Genomic DNA, 9,328 nt, shown 5'->3' with positions numbered 1-9,328 from the left:
AGTCCTGAATGAATCTCCGGTAGTAGCCTGCCAATCCGAGAAAGCTCTGAATCTCAGATGGAGACCTCGGGACTTCCCACCTCATCACGGCCTCAACCTTGGCCGGGTCCACCGATATCCCATTCTGGTTGACAAGGTGCCCGAGAAACTACACCTCGCGCAACCAGAACTCACACTTAGAGAACTTAGCATACAAGCTCTCCCTTCTCAAAGTCTCTAGAACCTCTCACAGATGCTCCTCATGCTGCTCTCGCGTCTTGGAGTAAACCAAGATATCATCAATAAACACTATCACAGACCGGTCTAACATCGGTCTACACACGCGGTTCATGAGGTCCATGAACGTGGCAGGAGCATTGGTGAGCCCGAAAGGCATCACCACAAACTCATAGTGGCCATAGCGCGTCCGTAACGCAGTTTTCTATACATCCTCCTCTCTGGCCCTCATCTGATGATACCCTGATCGCAAATCAATCTTGGAGAACCAAGATGCTCCCTGTAGCTGGTCAAAGAGGTCATCAATCCTCAGGAGTGGGTAACGGTTCTTCACCGTTACCTTATTTAGCTCCCGATAATCTATACACATCCGATGCGACCCGTCCTTCTTCTTCACAAACAGAATCGGGGATCCCCAGAGAGAACTACTCGGTCTAATGAATCCCTTGTCTAACAGCTCCTGCAGCTGTGTACACAACTCCTGCATCTCAGGAGGAGCCAACCGATACGGTTCCGTGGCAATCGGAGCCGCACCAGGGACTAGGTCGATCCTGAACTCCACCTGTCGCTCCGGAGGTATTCCAGGCAACTCCTCAGGGAATACGTTCGCAAACTCTCGTACCACGGGCACATCGCCCACCGTCGCCCTACCCGCCTCCCGGGTATCCATAACATAGCCGACATAACCTGCGCAACCCTGCTGGAGGTAGCGCCTAGCCCTCGCTGCCGAACATAAAGCTGGTCCTCGCTGTGGCCTTTCGCCCTGAACCACCAGCTCTCCCCCACTAGGGGTCCTAATCCGTACTGACTGCTGCGCGCAGTCAATCACTGCCCCATTGGGGCTCAGCCAATCCATACCAATAATAACCTTGTTCCCACGCAAAGGTATGGGAACCAAGTCCACCAGGTAACGTTCCTCGAACAGCCTTAAAACACAATCCCGGTAGACCTCTGACGCCCGTACCGACCGGTCGTCCGCAATCTCGACCTCTAGAGGGTAATCCAACATGCCCGAAGACTCTAGAAACTTCTTGCTAAGCACAAGAGAGACAAATGATCGGATGGCACCCGAATCAAACAACACCTGAACTGGCATACCGTTCACATGGAACGATCCTAAGCAAGGCACATAATATATCAAATTCACAGCGACATAGCATAAAAGCATAAAAATAAGAAATCATACCCGTCACCACATCGGTTGCAGCGCGTGCCTCCTCGGCTGTCAGCTGAAATGCTCGGCTCCGAACCACTGGAGCCTCCAACTTGGCCTTCCGGCCATCCACAACCCGTGCTGTCGCTGGAGTCGGCGTCGCTGCTGCTGTCAATCTGGGGCAACTGGCCTTTTTATGGCCCTTCTGATTGCAATGAAAGCAAATCAGGTCTGCTATCTGAATCGCAGGAGCAGGTGCAGTGTAATCTCTGCCAAAATGCCCAACCTTGCCACACTTATAGCAGCCTGAACCCGACCCAGTGCGACAAGCTCCCACGTGTGACCGACCGCATTTCCCACAACGGTCCCGCCCTGACTGGCCTTTCGGCTACCATCGGATCCCTTGGGCTTCTTCCCCGAAGCCCCCGTCGTCAGCCCCTCGGCTGCCTTCCTCTTCCGGATGTGCTCCAGATCAATCTCCCTCTCCCTAGCCCTAGAAATCATGGAATCCAGGGTAGGGCAAGCTGAGAAACTAACATGCTCCCGGATGTCAGCTCGTAACATATCATGGTAACGGGTCCTCCTCATGTCCTCATCACCCGCATACTGGGGCACCAGCAATGCCCTCTCGCGGAACTTGGCGGTGATCTCCGCCACAGTCTCCGTAGTCTGTCTCATGTCCAAGAACTCCCTGGCCAGCTACTAAAGCTCCAGAGCTGGCGCAATCTCCGCCCTGAACCGGGTCACAAAATCCGGCCATGTCATAGCCTCAACAGCCGAGGCTCCCAGAGAGTCAGCAACCGACTCCCACCAATCTCTGGCCCTGTCTCTCAAGCATCCTGCTGCATACCTCACCTTCGACCCCTCGGGGCAGAAGCTAGTCAACTGTGTAGACTCAATGTCTGCAATCCATCGTTTGGCAGCAATGGAGTCCTTCGCCCCATGGAAATCCGGCACACCGCTCCCTCGAAAGTCATTGAAGGACAATGTGCGCGATCCTGACTGGCTGGCCGCCATGTCACTCCTGAACACCCTGAGGCGATCCTCCATCAGCTCAATGATCCCTTCCTTGATCGACCCGAAGATAACCGGCGTCGCATCAAGGATACCCCTCGTGATCTCGGACGCGATGAACTCGCGTAACCCATCATCCATATTCTTGGATCCTGCGCCCGAGCCCGATCCTGACCAAGATCATGAACCTCCTGCTCCATTCCGCATGACCACCATTCTGAAAATAACATACGAATGTTAGGGTCACATATATTTTCCGGAGGTCTCGCACATTTTCCAAGTTTCCAGGTTCCATCTAGGCCCTCCTTGATTCGAGTACGGGTCCTCTGCTTTCATTAGTACGGGCCCATACTACCTTCCACATCTACCCGTACTTTCCTCGAGGATCGCTTTGACTTCACCAAGTCCCTTATACCGATACCCTTTCCACTGACCTCATCCTAGGCTTCCCTAGGGCACTCTCCGACCTACCCTCCGCCATCAGCTGCACTAGGAGTCCCCACCACTCCCCCCTAACTAACTTGCGGATACTGCTACATATCCGTTCCTTAGCTAGTTGAAGATGGCCAAAACCCCCAAAGCACAAAGCAAGCAGCATTCGTGCATTGGGTAACCAAATCAGGCATAACCTACACAGGCCATCCTACTGCTGACTAAACAGTCCTAGCATACAACTCATACAACAGGCATATAAGGTATCCTCCTAGACCCTTAGCCCTAACTAGCATGCAATTCTAAGACTCATATATCAGGCACACAAGGCATCCTCCTAGATCCTTAGTCCTATTCTAGCATGCAGTTTTCTGAATCAAAACCATATAGCATAACATATCAAGTATGGGTATCTTGGGGAAAACTTGAGCCCGACCGGTCGCATGCATCACATACTTCGTCTTTCTTAAAATCCTTCCATTTAGATTTTAGAAAACCATTTTTCCTTGTAAAAACTTTTTAGCCCCTCAGTTTGAGTCCAGACACCCCCGAGGGTGTGTCCGAATCCCTCAAACCAGGGCTCTGATACCAACTTGTAACATCCCAATTTTCAAGTCCAAAAATTTCTTTTTAATTAATTGACTCATAAAAACATTCGTCAGAAAATACTGTGAAAACACATCATCTCATAAAACCATGCATCATGTCTGAAAACCCAAGTCATAAAATAATAACATATCAGAGTACAATCCCAGAAAACTCCATGCGGAAATCATGTGTGTGTGATGCGATGCTACGCCGCCGGCTCCTTCCCCTTAGACGAAGAGGTACCTGAAACCAAAACCGAAACCGTAAGCACAAAGCTTAGTGAGTTCCCCCATCATACCACATACCATACAATATCATCAGTATCTTTCAACCGGTAATCATCGTCGGTATCTTTCAACCGGTAATCATCGTCGGTATCTTTCAACCGGTAATCATCATGCCATACAATATCATCGGTATCTTTCAACCGGTAACCATCGTCAATATCTTTCAACCGATAATCATCATCGGTATCTTTCAACCGGTAACTGGGGACTATACCACCCCTACCACTAGCATACAACAACAAGATATAAGCATACAATTAGGCATATCGGGGTACTGACCTACCCTTCGGTCCTAAGGACCGCTTGTCAGGGAAAATAATCCCTATTATACACTTAACATATCATACAGATAAATGTTGGGTTTTGAGCAAACTAACACTCCTAAGGTGTTCATGCAACCCTAGAAACCTTGGATCTATGTTTGTTTAAAATACATGCAAAATAATTTTGCAAGGTTCATAACCTATCTAGCATACATGGGGTACTTTTAAACATAAAAGATACTAGAAGAATTACATACCTTTGTTAGTGAGTTGATTCCTTGGGAGTTTGAGAGCCAAGCACCAATAATGTGAATGCCTCAAATGGAAATCACAAATCACCACAAACTTGGAAAACTTATGAGAGAGCACTCTAATACTCTAGAAATCGGCCACACCTTATGCACACACACATAGTGTGTTTTCAAGCACCATAAGCCTCTTTATATAGTGTAGATGATTAGGGTTATGAACCATGCAAACCCTAATAACCCATGTCTTTTCCTGTTCCAAGGATCCATGGGTTAAAAGCTCCATGGATCAACCATGGACTCCCATTCAAGCTTAGCCCATTTCCTTATGAGTGTTAGCCCACACTATATAAGTACAATAGCCCATTATTTAATTAGTTACCTTATGATCACTAAATTAATTCATAATTAATTTAAGATCAATAATAATTAAATAATACAATTTCATATTAATATATTATAACTTATAATATATTAGTAGGCCGCAAATATACTCTTCTCATAATGTTATCCATGTAAATAGTTCGGGTGAAGTGCAACCCAAATGGACCATGCCGGGTCGGGTCAAGTATATACCAAATAAGTTATGGACTTAGACACTTTATCCAACAGTCTCCCACTTGGATAAGTCTGATAACTGTATTTGCCTATATAGCTTCAGGAACCAACCGACAATCGTAGCTCTCAAAAACTCTGTTGAACTATGAAGCGCCATTTTAGATAAGTGATCACATAATCCTCTGCTCTCATGATATCAGCCGGACAAATACATGGAACAATGTCTTACTTATTGTCCAGCAGTTTGTTTCCCGATTTCTGATTTGTTTGACAAAGAACTTAATCGAACACATCAATTTAGTTCTGACCGGGCCCGGTACATAGGTCAAAACAAAATCATCGAGGGGCCCAGATATCGCTTCTATTTCTAGAAGGAACAGATAAACTTCGACTCATATGCTTGTTCTACTACTTATTGAATTGCACACAAAGGCACGTTTTATAACATCAAGTTACTGATGCGTTTACGTGCAATCAATGCACAACCAACTCATAGGTAACAACTCATATCTCTAGGTTTGAAGACTTATATGATATTACTGTCTCACGATCACTCGAGATAAATTCCATGAAGTGATACAAGTGAGCGTGGGTTTATTCCAATACTCATAACTTATGAGTACTCATGAATGTTGTAGCAACCATTGGTATGGCTAAACACCTTTATTCATCTACAATCCCAATTCATGATAGTCTTGATTCATACCTACTTCCGACATATGACCGACTGTGGAGAGTTTGAATAAACTTATTATTCTGGAAGTCAAAACATGCAAAGCTGAAACAATAGTAAATAATTGACAATGATAGCAACACCTTACTCATAAATAAATCACAACTTTTATTCATCATCAAACGTCGATTACATTTTACAAGTTTCAGTAATAACTATCTAATCTGTAAAACTAATATCGTCCCTCAGCCCGATGCATCTCGCATGCTGCAAATGCTTTACCCTCGTCAGTCCCTTCGTAAGGGGATCCACAGGGTTCTCATCTGACGATACCCACTTTGCCACGAGGAGTCCCTCTTCTATCTTGTGTCTTATGAAGTGATATTTTGTGTCAATGTGTCAGGATCTGCCATGATCTCTTGGTTCCTTGGCTAAGGCAACCGCACTATTGCTGTCACAGAAAATCTCCATAGGCTTCTTAATAGCTGGTACAACTCCAAGGTCTCCGATGAAGTTCCTCAGCCATATCGCCTCCTTTGCCGCTTCACTCGCTGCTATGTACTCTGATTCACAAGTCGAATCAGCTACAGTCTCCTGTTTGGAACTCTTCCAAGTGATTGCCCCTCCATTTAAGGTAAAGACCCAGCCCGACTGAGAGAGGAAGTTATCCCTATCAGTCTGAAAGCTAGCATCACTATACCCTACTACTCTCAAGTCATCACTCCCACCAAGGGTAAGGATCCAATCTTTAGTCCTCCGCAGGTACTTGAGAATATTCTTTACCACAGTTCAATGAGCCTTGCCAGGGTTCCCCTGATATCTGCTGACCATGCTCAAAGCAAAGGCCACGTCAGGACGGGTACAAGTCATAGCATACATGATCGAGCCAACAGCGGAAGCATAAGGTAATCGACTCATCTCAGCTATCTCATCTTCTGTACTCGGGCTCTGAGCCTTGCTCAGTTTGGCATTGCTTTGGATCGGTAATTCTCCTTTCTTGGAATTCTACATGTTGAACCTTTTCAACACCTTATCCAAGTAGATACTCTGACTAAGTCCAATTAGTCTTTTACTCCTTTCTCTTAATATCCTTATCCCTAGGATATAGGCAGCTTCTCCAAGGTCCTTCATAGCAAAGCACTTCCCAAGCCAGGACTTAACCTCCTGCAAGGTTGGGATGTCATTTCCTATGAGTAGTATGTCATCCACATACAGTACCAAAAAGCTAACTATACTCCCACTAGCTCTGACATACACGCAGGACTTATCTTCACTTCTTGAGAAACCAAAGTCTTTGACCTTCTCATCGAAACAAAGATTCCAACTTCGAGATGCTTGTTTCAATCCATAAATGGATTTCTCAAGCTTGCACACTCTATTGGGGTACTCTGCACTGACAAAGCCTTCTGGCTGATTCATGTAAACATCCTCAGCCAACTTTCCGTTAAGGAAATCGGTTTTGACATCCATTTGCCATATTTCATAATCATGAAATGTAGCAATGGCTAGCATAACCCTAATAGACTTAATCTTTACTACTGGTGAAAAGGTTTCATCATAATCAATACCCTGAGTCTGAGTAAAACCCTTCGCAACCAGTCGAGCCTTATAAGTGTGCACCTTCCCATCCATGTCGGTCTTCTTCTTGAAGATCCATTTGCACCCGACTGTCTTACGGCCAGATACATTGTCAACCAAGTTCCAAACTTGATTGTCATACATGGACTGTATCTCGCTGTCTATAGCCTCCTTCCATTTAGTAGACTCTGGGCCTGCCATGGCTTCCTTAACACTGTTAGGTTCACCCAGATTTACCAGTGTACTATCACTGATAAATGTATCACCTTCCGTAGTAATATGAAATCCATAATAAAACTCAGGTGTGTTCCTAACCCTTGTGGAACGCCTCGGAAGTATAGACTCGTCGGCTGGATCAACAGGAATTTCCTCCTCAGGTTGATTGCTAGTGTCTGAGCTTCCTTCACCAATTGAGTCTTGAATTTCTTCAAGGTCAATTTTCCTCCTACTGTCTCCTTGGTTTATAAATTCTCTCTCTCGAAAGACCCCTCTCCTAGCCACAAAGACCACATTCTCACTGGGTCTGTAGAAGAGGTAACCAAAGGATTTTTGTGGGTAGTCGATGAAAATCCACCTTTCACTTTGAGGTTCGAGATTGTCATGAGTCTCGCGCCTCACGAAAGCCTCGCAACCCCAAATCTTGATATGGTCCAAATTGGGAACTTTCCCAGTCCACATTTCATGAGGTGTTTTGGCAACCTTCTTTGTAGGATCTAGATTAAGGATGTGGGCCGCAGTCTCTAAGGCATACCCCCAAAAAGAGATCGGTAGCGAAGCTCGACTCATCATAGAGCGAACCATGTCCAACAAAGTTCGATTACGCCTCTCAGCTACACCATTCAGCTGTGGTGTCCTGGGAGGTGTCAATTGTGAGACAATCCCACACTCCTTAAGATAGTCGAGGAACTCAGTACTAAGATACTCACCACCTCGATCGGATCGAAGAATCTTAATGTTCCTGCCCAATTGATTTTCTACTTCCTGTTTAAACTGTTTAAACCTTTCAAAAGTTTCTGACATATGTTTGATTAAGTAGACATAACCATATTTACTAAAATCATCAATAAAAGTCACATAATAGCGATTAGCATCTCTTGTGGCGGTTTTGAATGGTCCACATACATCAGTATGTATAAGGTCCAACAAACCCTCACCCCTTGCACAAGTACCAGTGAAGGGTGATTTTGTCATTTTTCCAAGTAGACAAGACTCACAACTATCATCCGACTTGAGGTCGAACGACTCCAAAACTCCATCCTTTTGGAGCTGGCCTATGCGTTTCTTGCTTACATGTCCAAGACGACAATGCCACAAAGATGCTTTATCCAAGATAGTAGAAGAATCAATACATAATACATTATTTCCTAAATTATCTACAACCGATACAGTTTCATACACACCATCACAAGGTAATGCTTTAAAATAAAGAACATTATTAAAGAAAGCATTAATACTACCAACTTCATTAACAAAAGAAAAGGTAAAACCTTGTTTGTACAAAGCATGAAAGGAAATAATATTCCTCGCCATTTCAGACGAGTACACACATTTATTCAAATCTAACTTTAACCCACTATCTAGCAACAAAGTATAAACTCCAATCTTGGCAACAGGTGCAACCTTCTTGTTCCCCATGATTAAGTTTATCTTTCCGTGCTCCACATCCTCACTTCTTCTTAGGCCCTACAAGTTACAACACATGTGAATACCACAACCTGTATCAAGAACCCAAGAATTAGAATATGGTGAGTTATTAGACAATATAGTGTAAATACCTGCATGGGATGGTTTCACTTTCCCATCCTTGACATCCTGCAAGTACTTTGGGCAGTTTCGCTTCCAGTGCCCCTTATTTTGACAGTAGAAGCATTCAACATCCTTAGGGATGGCAGAAGGAGTGATAGAACCACCTTTGATTCCAGATGAGGAGCCTTCAAGGGACTTTCCCTTGGTACCCTTCGAAGGGTGCTTCCTCTTCGTCCCTTTGCCTTGCCCGATAGCCAAAACAGGGGTAGTAGTAGGAGTAGGAGTAGTAACCGACTTACTCTTAAGACCACTTTCGGCAGTCTTCAGAAGTCCTTGAAGCTTACTGAGTGTGACTTCCTCCTTGTTCATGTGGTATGTCATACGAAATTGATTATAACACGAGGGCAAGGAGTGCAAAATGATATCAATTGTCAACTCCTCAGGGAAGTTCACATTCAGTTTCATTAGACGGTCCACATACCTTTGCATTTTCTGCATGTGGCTCGTGATTGGTTCGCTATCCTTCATACGGGTAGTGATCACGGAGGAGATTATTTCATACCGCTCTTGAC

Source organism: Lactuca virosa, chromosome 8 (genome assembly GCF_052849685.1).
Source record: "Lactuca virosa cultivar CGN04683 chromosome 8, Lactuca_virosa_CGN04683_v6, whole genome shotgun sequence".
Taxonomy (NCBI): domain Eukaryota; kingdom Viridiplantae; phylum Streptophyta; class Magnoliopsida; order Asterales; family Asteraceae; genus Lactuca; species Lactuca virosa.
The sequence above is the reverse complement of the archived record's forward strand: the minus strand, read 5'-3'. Positions refer to the sequence as shown.